The sequence below is a fragment of the Mytilus californianus genome, unplaced genomic scaffold (assembly GCF_021869535.1).
Source record: "Mytilus californianus isolate M0D057914Y unplaced genomic scaffold, xbMytCali1.0.p SCAF_13, whole genome shotgun sequence".
Lineage (NCBI taxonomy): Eukaryota > Metazoa > Mollusca > Bivalvia > Mytilida > Mytilidae > Mytilus > Mytilus californianus.
The window spans coordinates 27385750-27402088 of NW_026262615.1; the positions used below are offsets into that span (position 1 = coordinate 27385750).

The 16339-nt window shown below is 32.3% G+C and overlaps 1 long non-coding RNA gene across 1 annotated transcript; it reads left to right on the forward strand.

Annotated features, from left to right (window-relative positions):
• Positions 1 to 573: 573 nt before the first annotated feature.
• LOC127723459 (uncharacterized) lies at positions 574 to 3502 on the forward strand. The gene is made up of 3 exons (XR_007992086.1): positions 574 to 681; positions 1401 to 1691; positions 2429 to 3502. It is a non-coding gene; the product is annotated as an uncharacterized LOC127723459 (long non-coding RNA).
• Positions 3503 to 16339: the final 12837 nt, after the last annotated feature.

Sequence of the window (16339 nt, forward strand, 5' to 3'; positions counted from 1 at the left end):
TGCTAAGTCGTTATGACTAGTAAGCTTAGTTGTTATAACGAGTTACTAAGTCGTTATAACGAGTTAATTAAGTCGTTATAACGAGTTAATTAAGTCGTTATAACAAGTAAGCTAAGTCGTTGTAACAAGTTAGCTTAGTCGTTATAACGACTTGAAAATAAATCTACACCTTGACACTAACCGGCTTCCGTACATATTTCATTGTATTTGTATATTATACTTTGACCTCGTGCATGTAAGCACATAAATATGTCTGAGCGTAATAAATTAATCTTGAAAACAATGAAAACAAAATGACTTTTGCGCTAGATTAGTCACTTCATACAACAAGTTTTTATAATGTTTATTTCATAGTTCTCAGAAGTACAATTGTCAATTTAATGTTTTTTCAGAGCATATGCCATACTATTCCTAGATAGAATAAACTTGGCTAAGGAATCGAGAAGCTTGATGGTCCTTTAGATAAAGTATTGGATGAATAATATTTCGGGTTTTTTTAAATAAATTTTCAGAAAAACAAATGATATTAGGGCAAGTTTTTATATATATTTTTAGAATAGTGTTTTACCGACATTAGAACACATGAATTTGATCGTTTGATGAAATAAGTCTTAAATAAATGATGAGTGCAACATGGTACCGACTGTCAAATTTTAGGTGTCCGGTAAGCGGATGCCGGGGGTATGTTATCAATTTTTATCTTAGACTTGAAGTATATATTTAACAACTGTTCAACTGATTTTTCTATTTGTTTGCAATACTCTCCAGATTAATATTGTTTTACAAAGTAAAATTTGTTAACTTGCAAGTTGCGTCTCGCTATTATATATATATATATATATATATATATATATATATATATATTTGAACGTTGTTTTCAATTTAGACTTGTATATATATATATATATAAGTCTAAATTGAAAATACATAAAAGCGTTTGATAAATCCTTGTTGTTAACAAAGTCAAGTTCTATATCATTTGTTATCACTTATGCTAACGAATATTTAGGTTAAGTTGATTCATGTATATATTTTTATGGATTTTTTTTTCTACATGTGTTGTTAAATTAAAAATGTAAACATTTGATTCTTTCTTATGAAATAACTAATCGAGGAATCTAATATAGAAAAATATTCAACGAATGACCAAACAACACAATTGTTCACGAATTCGCGTAGCCCATGCGTTAATTATTAGTGTTGTTCGGTCACGAGTTGATTATTATACTCAATGGACTTTCTCAACAAAAAAGAGATATCAGCACTACATCAACTAAAAAACACACAGACAAGACATTTAGAGATCCAATTCAGTCTGGCACTCGTTCCACGTCTTCTTTTATCTTTTTAACATATTCTAAGAATTTTATCGACATATTTTCTCCTTCCTTATTATTCAGTTCGCAACAATCATCAAATTGGGTATGCGCTAAAGATGGAACTGACATTTACATTGCCCAAACTGGTTATTTAAGGTGCAGTCATTTAGAGCAAGGAAAATATAGTCATTGTGCTCCAATTTGCAACTGGAGCTTCGACTGTGGGAACCATGGCAACCATCCAGTTCACAGATACATAAAGGCAGATCTACAAGGTTTTTCCTTTGCTTTATCTCATGCTTTGCAATTACTTACTGCAGCAGGACCAACTTGGTGTGCTGCCTTAATAGTAGAACTGTGAAAACAATACAAGTACGTTTTATAAAATTATATTTTGTATGCAACTGTAAACTGAATCAACAGCCAAACTGTAAAAGCAATGGAATACACAAAGCCTAGCAAAAACTTACCTAGTTGGAAATGCATGCAAGCAGTCTCGCCATTAAACAATTGATAAGACTAATCGGTGTTTATATATATAAATGTTCTCTGAGAAATCTCGGGGTAAATTTTAGAGAGACGATAAAATGTCATGGTGTCTCTAGATTGACAAGTAATGAATATAAGTTATATAAAGAGATATGGTATGATTGCCAATGAGACAACTATCCACCAGAGACTAAAAGTCGAGGATGTAAATTACAATAGGGCACATTTCGACCTACAACAATGAGTAAACCCATAGTCGGCTATAAAAGTAAGCGAAGTAGGAATTAAAATGCACCATGTTATACATATGTGGTAGTACTATAGTAGTTATATTAAATAAACTCTAATTACTTAAAATCTACTCCGAACTTGTACGAGACAGTGCAGTTTTACTAATGCTGTATGATTTATAAATATTGGTATATTTACTCGTGTTTTACTGTTAATGAAACAATTAAAGTACTATATGAATGCTAGTTATTTGAATTTAAGTTTACCCTTTTTGTATATCTGAAGTAACGTGTTGTAAAATTGAATTCGCACTATTAATTCAAACATTGACCTTTGCCGATGTTTATTCTTTACACAACAGATTATCTTTTATTTTCTTTTCTTTTCAGCAAATCATGAAGGTCTACAATGCATACCTCCAACTGACCTTGACTGGATGTTCACACTGTTGTTTGATTATTTTATTTATTTTTTTAAATTATTATTTTCATTAACATTTATCTTCCTTTTTTGGACTTTGTTTCTTTTATTTTCAATATATATTTCTTATACAAAGTTCTAATACCAATTTTATTCTTTGTCTTTGGCAACAACAATGTATTTGCGAAGCAAGTCGATGTTTGGCGGCTTTTTCTACCAATCAAGACATATCTGTTAATAGAGTATTCCGATCTACATTATTATAGCATAAGATATCTGTTGTTTTTATTTTCGTTCTTATTGTTCCTTAATTGAATTACCTTCACGGAGATTGACAACAATTTAAATTACATCATATGTAAAAATACAAACTATGATACCTATAATATAACCCTTGTGCGGTATCATTTTTGTAAAGCTAAAACCAAAAATGCAGAACAAAAACTTACTATAAACATAAAAGGCAGTCCAAAATAAAAGAGGAAAATCCATGAATGTCTTTTTCAGAGGTAAACGTTTGCAGTAATTGTAAAAAAAAACCCTAATTTTTCAATTTCGTATGCTAGTATTCTGCTTTTCTTTGGTATTTTCTGTAGAAAATCGGTAGTGGAAGAAATTTCTTCTCTGGTAAATGGAATAAATTGACAAAAATACACCATTTACATGACAATTTTATTGGGTATATATGTTAAAATCACTTTTCAAATTTTACACAATTGGATGCAAGAAATTACATGTTTTACGGAATTGTTGATGTTTTACCAGTTCAGGAATCTGTACGCTTTTTTCAACAAGAAGATGGCAATGTAGTCGTAGCCTTACTTGGTGGAATTACAGATTTTATGCAATCCGTGGACTCTGACAACTGGAGAAACATGATGTGCTGCTTGGCAGATCATACATTGTATATTTTATCTGTACGAAAAATTTAAAGTCGAATTATCTCAGCATAGATTTAATTTTGGAAACTAAAATATTTGCCATCAAGCAAATGTAGCATTAAGATATATATGTATATGTAAAAAAAATGTGCTTTAATTGTAGTTTGTAATTATATGTTGTTCTTTTCTTGTCATTAGTATACGTGTGTTAAAAAATGTAAATCTTCAATAAATTGGAGGAAATAAAGAGAATCAATCAGTCAATCAATCATGGGGACAGGAAAATCAAAAGAAAAGCAAAAGTCTTCAGCAAAATAATATCTTCAAATAAGTCAACATGCAAGAATAGTCAATTAACCCCCTATAGGAGTTATTGACCTTGAAACATTAATTTTGTTCCTTTTCTGGGTTTTATGCAGAAACTATTATAGAAAGAGAGAAATTGTGAGTAGCAAATATTTTCGGCTACAAATAAGTAAACTTAACTGAAATTGTCAATTGACAGCTTACAGGAGTTATTACCCTTTAAAGACGGGTTTTATCATTTTTTTGTTTCATTTCATAGATAGAGAGAAATTGTAAAAAGCAAAGATGTTTAGCATAATAAGATCTACAAATAAATTGCATGACTGAAACTGTGAACAGACTCCTTATAGAAGTTAATTCTGGTTTTTCTTTCTTTGCACTTTTGTCAAAAACTATTGAAGTTAGAGAGAAACTTTTGAGGAAGACCTTTTTATTGAATAAACTGAATGTGATTTTTTAGTTTGAAATACTGGTAACACTGAACTGCAGTCAAGTTTAGCATTTGATCATTCTTGAATACATTCTGGCGTATCACAAACAAACAACTTGTAACGTCCCATTTCATTGGCCGAAAGATTCAAATACAACAACAATCGTAGTGTGCACGTGAATTGACACAAGTGACAGACAATGGAATGTACTAAGTATGTTACTAGGAACGTACAAAAAATAAATACATGTTTCAGTTGTAATGCTGTGTCGTCGCCTGATTTTCAAAAAGTGGGGTTGATTTATTATACTTGTAATATTTTTTTTATTTAGTTATGTTCTTTATGCAACAACACAACTATGATGTACTGGATAATGAAAAATATAGGAATAAAAACATGTGCCACTTTTATACGGTTGAATACATGAATCACTTTTAATTTTCTTTCACACTGAGGGATACAATAATATCCTAGGTTAATGTCCTGACATTGTTGTAGTGACATGTAATAAGGATCTTATGATAATAATTTATGATGGGTTGCACAATCTCTTGTTTTCATGCTACAAAACGAACATACAATAGATAAGCGTTTGGTCAATCAGAAATAACATATCACAAACGAAACAAATTGTAATACAAATTGTCTCCTTCATTCACCGAAAGATAAAAACAAAACAACAATAATCGTATTGTGCAAGTGAATGAACACAATTGACGTACTATGGAATGTACTATCATGGTTACTACGAAAAATCAAATGAAGGCATGATTGTGTAAAAAGGATTGAAATGTAACTTCGGCGTGGAGTTTTCTTTCGCATGAATGTGGAACTAAAAAACAAATAAATACTTTTGAGAAATCTCGTAGTCTATAAGGAACAATATAAATGTACTGTTCTGATTTTAATAAGATGCAAATACTAAGATGAACCTTCCGGAAGAATAGAGCTTTGCATAACATTTTTGAGCCTATGTTGTAATAGGAAAAAGATTTACAATTGATTATGAAGGAAATTGAGTTATTAAAAGAAAAATCCACATTAACATAGTTATTACCTAGTAAGATATTTTCATGCCGTAGTGGAGGGGGTATTTAGTTTTACCCTTGTCCGTCTCTCCATACGTCCGTACGTCCCAAAATTGGTTTCCGTTCTCTAGCTTTAGTTTTCCTCAACCAAAATGCTATGGAACTTATACGCAATGCTTATAACCACAAAACACAGATCGAGTTTGAATTATGGTGGCGTCACTTTTACCGTTCTAGAGATATGCCCCTTTACAAATGAAAAAAATGCTGAATTTTTCGTTTCCATTCTTTAACTTTAGTTTGCCTCAACACAATGTTAGGAATCTTATACACATTGTTTATTACCACAAAACTGAGATCAAGACTTAGTACATATTTTGGTAGCGTCACTTTTACCGTTCTTGAGATATGTCCCTTTATAACGTTATATGCAAGCGGGGTATCATCTGTGTCACATTGACACATTTCCCATTTGTTTTAACATGTCGTGGTAACAATGTTATCAAAACGAAGTGTGTGAAAAAAAAAAATTCATTAGCGGATTCAGATGTACCCTGGATACTGGTAGTACATATAGAAAAATATTTATTTTTACCCAAAAACTACGTATAAATTTACCGAGAAACACTACAATATTAATAAAAATACAATAAAATTTAAGGTAAACAAATGCAGTATTATGTATAAAAATAAGGAGATGTGGTATGATTGCCAATGAGACAACTATCCACCAATGTGACATGTAACATGATTACCGGTATTTAAAATGAAGTACACAATCATACATATATAATACACTGTTAAACAAAATATTAAGAAATTAAGGATGACAAAATATATGTACAAGGAGGGACTCATCTTTTTATTAATACATTTAATGAATAAACACACGTTTTAAACCAATTGTTTTCATTACCAAATAGTGAGGTAATTGACATAATACTTGGTATTCTATGTAAATATTTACAATATATGATTTATGTTCGTTTTTCAACTGAAAACAGCAAAACAAATAATTATAAATTCATCACTTATATCGCCGGAGTTGCATAAATTGCATTTCCTTTCACTGCGGCCAATGTTTTTCCATCTAAAATTTTCTCTGAACAAAGCATGGTTACTTTCTCTGAATTTACTTAGAATTTCGGGATTTTTTTTCAAAGTTAAGTAAACTGAATCAGAAAAAAAACTCACACTATCCCAAGCCATAAAACACCAAGTTTGCCTGCTTTTAAAAGTTACCGGATTATGCCATGAAATGATGTAAATTTAAGTTGTCATTTACAACTAGTCATTTGGATTCCATTTTTCTATGTCTATGTAGTGCAATTAGATAAAAGAGTGTCTTAAATACCAGTAGATACTCTTTCCAATTTAGTTTCAATGGAAGACGATATTTTGGTTCTTTTTCAGAAAATTCAGATGTTGAGGTTTCTGTTCTAACATGTTCATAGGGAGTATATTTAAAATTCAATGTTTCATAGCCCCCTGTTGAAGCAGCATTATTTCTATTTACTGAAGTCTGATGTAACTGACGTTTAATAAAAATCCAGCTTCAACTTGTTTTACAAATATATACGAAATAATCTTTAATTTTAAGAACATTCCGTTTATGATCTTCAGATTTATTGTTACGCGGGAACTCCTATGGTGACTACAAGCTGTGATTATACACGTACACTCATAGAGAGGACTGCAACAAGAAATTATATTACACTCTTTGAAAATATTATGTAATGTACTAATTTGTATTTTTGTTTGCATTTTAATTGACATCTAACATTGTTTATAAATTCAGATAACAGATCCTCAAGTTTAAAATGTAAACGATGTCTAATCTTTGATTGCAATTATAAGCTGTTCTATTGTTTGATTGCCCCTTTGATATCTTCTGCTTCGTTTCTTTTTTTAGATATTTAATTATGCCAGGTAAAAACCGTTTTAGCATATGAACATACCGCTTTCAAAATGTGGTGTTTTAGATGTGCTTTTCTGGAATTATATTCATCAGGAACACGAAAACCAAAAACAATTTGTCCTTTTTATTATTTTTTTATTAACCCTCAAATATTTCAGCGATAATTGACCCGAAGAAGCAACAATTTTCAATTCTACAATTCCCACCCATTGAGTCCGGCAATTTTTTACTAACATGAAATCTCATTTTTGCTGAAAAAAGCACCTTTATAGACCAAGCATTTTCACATTTGGTGATAGCTGACTTAATATAATATGTTCGAAAGTCATTATTTAAAAAAATGTTCTTATTCTGCAAATGACGGACTTATTTTGTAATTGAGGGAACGAAACAAATTTGAAGATTTTGACTCTCACTGAGGTCTGTTAATTTGGGAAGATTCAGAAGCATATGAAATATAATTACGACAATTACGATTCTGTTTTGAATCAACCGACGTTTAATTCGTCTTCGACAATTGCAATGGTAGAAAAACAGTGATCAGATGTAAACTCATTAATATACCTATTGATATTTTAATCTGTAAGAACATTATTTATTCATTCGTTGTTATTGGCTTTGAACTATCTTTCAGTAACTCGGAGTACTCGTAGATCGATACTTTGTGTCTTTTGTCTTTGTTGTCCCCCGCCCAACGCATTGCAGGGGACATAGAAATACCGGGCGTCCGTCTGTCCGTTCGTCCGTCTGTCCGTTTGTCCATCCGTCCGTCCGTCTGTACGTCCGTCTGTCCGATTTTATAAGCGCTCTCACGTGTACAATTCTTGCTAGATTTTTATGAAACTTATATCATAGGTTTATATAAGCAATGTCTTGGACAAGTTAGAAAATCAGTGCCGATCAATTATTTTTTTTAAAGTTATGCACCTTGGAAACATTAATTGTATGGAAAATTGCATCGTTGGCGCTCTCATTTGTACAATTCATGCCAGATTTTTATGAAACTTCTATCAAAGGTTTACATTAGCACTATCTTGGACGAGTTCGAAAATTGGTGCCGATTGATTATTTTTTAAAGAGTTATTTCCTTGAAAACATTGATTATATGGAAAATTGCATCGTTAGCGCTAACGGGTGTTCAATTCTTGCCAGATTTTTATGAAACTTATAATTATATCATAGGTTCATATCAGCACTATCTTGGACGAGTTCGAAAAACAGCGCCGATCAATTATTTTTTAAAGAGTTATGCCCTAGGAAACATTAGTTATATGGAAAATTACATTGTTAGCACTCTAATGTGTTCAATTGTTGCCAGATTTTTATGAAATTTATATTATAGATTAATATCATCAATGTCTTTTACGAGTTCAAAAATCAGTGCCGATCAATTCTTTTTCAAAGAGTTATGCCCTTTGAAATATTGATTATATAGAAAATTGCATAGGTTAAAGCTCTCATGTGTTCAATTGTTGCCCGAATTTTATGAAACTTATATCATAGGTTTATATCAGCAATGTCTTTGACACTTTCGAAAATAAGTTCTAATCAAATATTTTTAACGAGTTATGCCCCTCGTGTTACGGCCAAAAATCACCTTTTAATTGTAGTAAACAAAAGACACAAATCAACAATAGAATTTAACAAGATTTATTATACACAAGTTTACAAGAAATATTATACAAATTGAAATAAAATTGAGAATGGAAATGGGGAATGTGTCAAAGAGACAACAACCCGACCATAGAACAGACAACAGCAGAAGGTCACCAACAGGTCTTCAATGCAGCGAGAAATTCCCGCACCCGGAGGCGTCCTTCAGCTGGCCCCTAAACAAATATATATACTAGTTCAGTGATAATGAACGCCATACTAAACTCCAAATTGTACACAAGAAACTAAAATTAAAAATAATACAAGACTAACAAAGGCTAGAGGCTCCTGACTTGGGACAGGCGCAAAAATGCGGCGGGGTTAAACATGTTTATGAGATCTCAACCCTCCCCCTATACCTCTAGCCAATGTAGAAAAGTAAACGCATAACAATACGCACATTAAAATTCAGTTCAAGAGAAGTCCGAGTCCGATGTCAGAAGATGTAACCAAAGAAAATAAACAAAATGACAATAATACATAAATAACAACAGACTACTAGCAGTTAACTGACATGCCAGCTCCAGACTTCAATTAAACTGATTGAAAGATTATGTCTTCATCATATGAATATCAGGCACAATCCTTCCCGTTAGGGGTTTAGTATCATACCATCATAACATATATGAGAAGAACATAACCCGTGTCATGCCAACAACTGGTTTTTAAATAATTGTGTTTAGTGCCGATGCAAAGACCCTATAAGTGAATCAATATTAACGCCAAAATATGCAATCTTTAATGACCTGACAACAGTATCGTAACTATATCCCTTCTTAATAAGTCTATTTAAAGGTTTTGTTAGCTTCAGAGGTGAATACTGACATTTTTGTGCTTTATAAAGAATATTTCCATAAAAAATTGGATGTGAAATACCTGAACGTATAAGAAGTCTGCATGTTGAGCTATATTTACGAATGATGTCCTTATACCGATGATAAAATTTAGTAAATGTTTTGACTAGTTTGTGATATCGAAAACCCTGGTGTAATAATTTTTCAGTAATACATAAATTTCTCTCGTTAAAATCTAAAACATTGTTACATACACGAGCGAATCGTACAAGTTGAGATATATAAACACCGTAAGATGGTGACAAGGGAACGTCACCATCTAAAAATGGATAATTAACGATAGGAAATGAAAAATCATCTCTTTTATCATATATTTTAGTATTAAGCTTTCCATTAATGATATAGATATCAAGATCGAGGAAAGGGCAGTGGTCTGTTAACTTAACTGTTAAAATATATGTCCGATCCTTTTGTCTTTATCCGGAATTCTTTTCTTCACTGTTGCGGGAATCCAAACAGAATATTATGTCCATTAAGTCACAATCTAGTATGATGTAGTTAACGTAAATAAAAGTGTCAATCAAACTGAGAGAACTTCTGAGAATACCAGTTTATTAATGTCTAATCTGAAAGTCTAATTTTAGTGTCTGTATGAATATAGTTGTCACGGAAATCTCTATAACACTATAGAACGGAAACTTCAAGAATACGGTAGAAGTTTAAATTACACATCGTGGACTGAAAAGCCTGACTCTCAAGACATTCCAACTTATTGGTAACAAGGGGTGTCGTACAAGCACTGGACTTGGGTTTATTATCTCTTTCATTCTTCTTCTGTAGTCTAAAACAATCAGCCATCAGGTGACACCTTTACTTACAATAAGCATAAGTCAGTGACTTCTTCTCAAAAGGATCAAATTTTGGACTAGACATATTATTACTACATTGACTCTTATTCTGAGCAACAGGCTTACTATCAGTACACTCAGTATTTTGATTTTTGTAATTTCCGCTCGGAGTATTATTGGAGTTTTGACCTTTGAAACCTCTTTATGTGAAAGGGTATACTTATCAGAAATAACAGCTGCATCTTGTAATGTCTCAACAGTTTTGTCATCTAAATGTGTTTTTAAATCTAAATGAAAGCACTGCTTGAACTCCTCTAATAACATCAATTGTCTTATATTATGAAAATTGTTATCTAATTTCTTTGACTTAAGCCATTTATCAAATAGATCTTCTTTTTCCCTAGCAAATTAAACATAGGTTTGTGAATCAAACTTTTTATAAGACCTTAATGTCTGTCTCTATGCTTCTGGCACTAGCTCATAAGCTTTCAAAACTTCCTGTTTTACCGTGTCATAATCAGAACGTTTTACTGATGAAAGTGCTGAATAAATTTCAGCGGCCTTGCCTTCAAAAACACTTTGCAGCATTGTAGTCCAATAAGGCTTTGGTCATTTCAAATTTTGAGCAATTTTCTCAAACTGTGGAAAATATTTATCAACTGTTTTTTTCACAAAATCTGGGAATCAGACGTATATTTTTTGCTGCATCAAAATGTTCTGATTTTGACTCATATTTAGTGTTGCTTTCTACTTTGACCATTTCTATTTTTATTTTCTCCATCTCTAACCTTTCCCTCATTTCAAGTTCTGCCTGTTTTAATTTAAATGCATCTTCTTCTTATTTTATTTTCGTTGGTTGCTGTCTAATATTTTGATTTTTCGTTTATTGTTTTGTCATAAATCAGACCATTGGATTTTACGCTTGAATTGTTGACTAATAATTTCTTAAATCCACATCATTCGGACTCTGTTAGATAGTTGTCTAATTGACCGTTGCGGATCCAGGGGATTCGGGGGTGGGTTGAAATGACTTATGAAAAATGTAAAATCACTTGTATTTAGAGCATGTCCATTTTAACTTTTAAATGGTTTGTATTTGACAGAATTTATATTGAAGAACCTTGGGCGGATTTATGAAAGGGTGGCGTAAATCCATGAAACTGAATATACCACTGAGAAAAGATCGATATGACTTTGATATGTAAAATACAATCGAATTAGTGCACATTGTTTACCTGAGTTATCAAGAAGGAAATGATCACACGATTTGATAATTTATCAATAAGGTCCACGTAACTCGGTAATTTTTATTTGGCTAGTTTCATTTTCTTATCTGACGCCATATTTATCATTTACTATTTTGGTGTTACACGTGTAAGTAAAATTGTTCCGTTAAGAAGTACAATTCTGTTGCAGATCAATTAGTATTGATCAATTTAAGGTAGTCGTTTTAAGGCTGTGGGATTGCAATAAGTTAATGTTCAATAGATCTATATATCACGATTGGAAGTGGGAAATCGAATAAAAAGCATCTTGACAGCAACTAAACAATAAAATGAATCATATATTGCATATATTTGAAGCGATACAATAAAAGAAAGTAAATAAAGCACTAATTTACACTATAAGAAGGATAATATATATTTATTAAAAGTACCCAATTACTTAGCCTATTCAAATCAAATATTGCAATTATGATCATTTCCCCGGAACGCGTAACTTGCCATTTGCAACACGACCGGTGTAACCAATGACGCAGAAGCTGACTACCACTCTCGAGCACCTCCGATGAGCCCTGGATTTTATGGGGTTCGTCCCCTAGTCTTTGGGTTTTCCGTGTAGTGCTTTATAGAATGTTTGTTATCTTTTATGCATTTTTCTTTTGGCCGTATTTTATTATAAAAATAAAAAGATGTGGCATAACTACCAATGAGACAACTCTCAACCAGAGACCTAAAGAAATAGAAGTTTACAACCATAGGTCACCGTACGGCTTTCAACAATGAGCAAAAACCATATCGCATAGTCAGCCCCAAAAGACCCGTAAATGACAAATGGCATTACCTGTTTTTCTTCTACTGAAGTTTTTGTTTTTGTATCCCATTTGTTGTCTGCATCTTCTTTTTTAAACGTAGGGAAATTCTACTGAGCTTTAAATCTGTTCCTAGCCTCTCTTTCACGCTTTTAATTGATGCGATATTGATAGATCTGTATGGTATTCTATGAGACATAAATATGTTTAAGACATTATAATACCCTTTTATAAAAACAAACCTTCGACTCCAATCTGAATTGACCAAGATAATTTGTTTTCCTGCCGAAGGTCGTTGGGATCTCGAGGCTTCATACTCTTTTAAAATAGAGTCAGTTTATAATACTATTTGAAACATGCACCTATAGACAATGTATGCACATATCGATAGACACAGTTCATTACAATACTATTGATTTATCATTATATAAAAGATTAGTTTTATATTTCAATTAAATCGTTATTTCTTAACGTTAAGTTTTGTGTCAGTGGTGGGCTTGATGAGGGTCTGGATGGGGTTTACAGAAAAAAGCATAATAAGCAAAGACTAATGAAAGCTGAGCCGAACAGATAAAGAATACGAATAAAAAGAAAAAAATACCAAAGCTATACATAAGAGAGAAACATAGGATTGCTTAGTTTATGCAGTATTGAGAATAGAGAACAAGAATGATAAAGAACAGAGACAAATGACCTAAATTATCACAGAATACAGAAATGAGATCCTCTATTATGACAGCTAAAACGTTAATACCCATTTTTGGATTTTGAGTGCTCAACCCTATTCTAATCTTGGACACACTTTTTATTTAACAATGTTTTATAGTTATATTTGAGAATACATGTTTAACGGATGGTTAGATGAAATAAACATCCTTTACATTTCTTCTCATTTTGAGCAATTGGAATTATTTAAATATCTTTTTTCTTTCTAACAGAAGTAATGGCGGAAGCTATGATAGTCAGTAAAAGGACAATTTCTCCATATCCAACACTACCAGAAATTGAACATACCAGAAATGTATTTGTGACCCGTTTTATTGCCAGATTTGTCCAGAAACATCGGAAGTATACAAAACTGCTTCAGGAAAATGGAGCATCACTCCCGGAAGCGTTTAGTAACTGTTCAGTTAATTTTTGTGCAATTTTTGAAGACGAAGTTGACATGATTGTTAGTGAAAAAAAAATAAAATAAAAAACGCCTGTCGAATGAAAGGTGCCTATAGTTTAAAAGGACTTTTCCGTCAAATTTATCAGATTGTTTGTCGTGCAAGGGCATCACGAATAGAGAGTAAACTACTAGACATTCTTAATCATGATTTAATGGAAACATTGGGAGACATTGCGTCCCGAGTTAGGGTTTGCGTATGAATACCAAATTGTCATGTTGAAATCGGAAGCGGAAGTACGTCTGCTCGCAGACCATGCTGTTAGTTGTACTATGAACTATTTGAAACAGTCTTATGCAACACTTAATAGATGCCACATTTTGGAAGCATTCACAGATGTTCCACCGAAGAAAATTTTAAGTCGTGCTGAAAAAGTTCTAACACGAATTCAAAAGACGAACAATGTAAAAGGAACAAAGACTCAAAAATGGCGCCTCTCTGAAATTTTCAAACAACCAGGTCTTCGAATACCCGATTCTGACGGGATAGTTTATAAATTTTTAGGATGCTTTACTCCTTATGGCAGTTTATGCAGACCAGATAAATATGGATTTCGTGGTCCACTCCACGTAAGGGACGAGAAAACATCAGACTATGCTCTTCTGTACAACGATCAAGTGTCATGCAATAGCGTCCATCGTAGAGAAATAGAACGCGATAATACAGATATTCACCAAAATTATCAACCAATTCAACTTTGTTCACACGTAAGTTAAAGTAATAAGATGAACAAAGAAAACGTCGAATGCAAACGAGACCCAAAGTGTACAGCAAATAAACAGAATACAACTCAATCATCTGATTGTTGTCCCGTCTATGACACTACCTGTGTTGATATAAAAGATATAAGTATAATCCAGAATAGCGAAACTGTTACTTCCGAACAAACATCGATGATAAACCGACACAGCTCTATCAATAACATTAACAATGTTTCGCTTATAGACACAACGAATTCGGTCGATTATATCGATGACACAGCTAGCGCTGATAAAGTCATAATCGAAAGAAACGGGAATGCACCCACTCCGAAGCTCCTTTACAGCGACATTGACAACGACAATGTGGTTACTTCTTCAAAAGATGGCGGCCCAAATGATTCCGAAATTTTCGTCGAGTCTAACCATTGTTCACACCAAAGATTAACTGGTACAAATAGTGATGTAGAAAACAGCAATATAGTCAACAATAGTGACGGCCAAAAGTCACCATTAAAAACTAATTATTATGATGACATACTAGTAACTGGATAGTTATTTTAAGTTACATTCAGCTTAAACTACAAGAAATTTAGCGAACCAAATACAGTGTGCCAGAGATTGTGTAGTACTATTATACCAACTATTTTATCTTGTGGATATTAAAAATATCCAAATTAAAGTTGTCATCAACATTTAACATAATTTGGTTTATACCTATTTTATTTGCTCAAAGATACACATAGGATCGGAGACGAGTTTTACGAACTTATAAAGTCTTCTCTTTTGTATCTTAAAACAATTACAATAATTATACAACGCATCCACACATGAGTAGATAAGCTTTAATGTATTAGTAAGTTGAACACAGTGTATAAGAACGAAATAAAACAAGTAAAACAGAAATAACTTATAAATGAAATTATGTGGACACGATGTATTTGTTTACTCCTGTCTTATTTGATTATACTGCTAGAAAATCGTTAAGATTTTTTTTATGAATGAATATTCATGAAATATTTCACAGTTTTCATCGTACGTTGCTAGATTTTGGCTACCCTCAATGAGGAACTAGATATTTTCTGTCACTTGAAAACAACAAATATTTCTTAGTAGATCGTTTTCCATCCGTCCATATTGGATGACGAAATATGTTTTTATTGCAATCAAAGAAGAAATGAAATGGATCCTCAGTTTAAAATATGTATTATATTTGATTTACATAGGTCGTTATGTAGACATGGTAAAATGAGACTGAAACAACGAAGCTTAGTTGAAGTTGCGTTAATTTTCCGCGCATACACTCATAAACTGTCTAGGTGCAGTCTATGTTTCGTATGTATTATTCAAAAAGGAGAGTTTGAACTTTGATAGGGTACCTATGATACGTATACAATTGTCAAGTTTTTTCCCTATTCTCTTGTAGACGTAGGGATAAATGAAGAATATGTGAGGAATAGTCTACAGAAGGGGACGATTATGCATTATTGCAATGACAATGTGGATACACAGTTTGGGGGAATTAAGATTAATTATGATGGTATATGGTTGCTGGGAAATGTAAAAAAAAAGGCACCAATTGCTTGATTTTGTACCCTTCCCGATGATTAATTATCCTTCACCTAATTAAGAATGTTAAGATGGTGTTCATGTTGCCTAATCACAGGCACTTAACCTCGAAATGTTTGCTTATCTATATTATGTTAAGTGTTTGTTAAAGGGTTGTGTAGTAAAAAATTTTGAAAGACAAGTGCTTAAGTGTTCAATGTGAAGTGTACCGTGTAGTGTTTTATTTCTAGCATTGTTTTTTCCGTCGCTTTTCGTTTTGGATATTGTTTTCCCCGTTTTACTTTTTATCAACCCTCTTTTCTATTCACCTTTTATTGTGATGGTGTTGTCAGTAATTCTTCGACTAATAGTTCTCCACAAGTATTCTATGGTATCCGCACCCAACAATAACGTGTTGGTATCTTCTCTAAACAATTACCTGTTAAGTATCCGCTCCCAAAAATTACCTTTAGGAATCCTTTCCCAACAATTAAGATGTGTATCCTCTCCAAATAAGTACAATTTAGTATTATCTTACAATAACCCTTGGATATCCTCTTTCAACAATTATCCT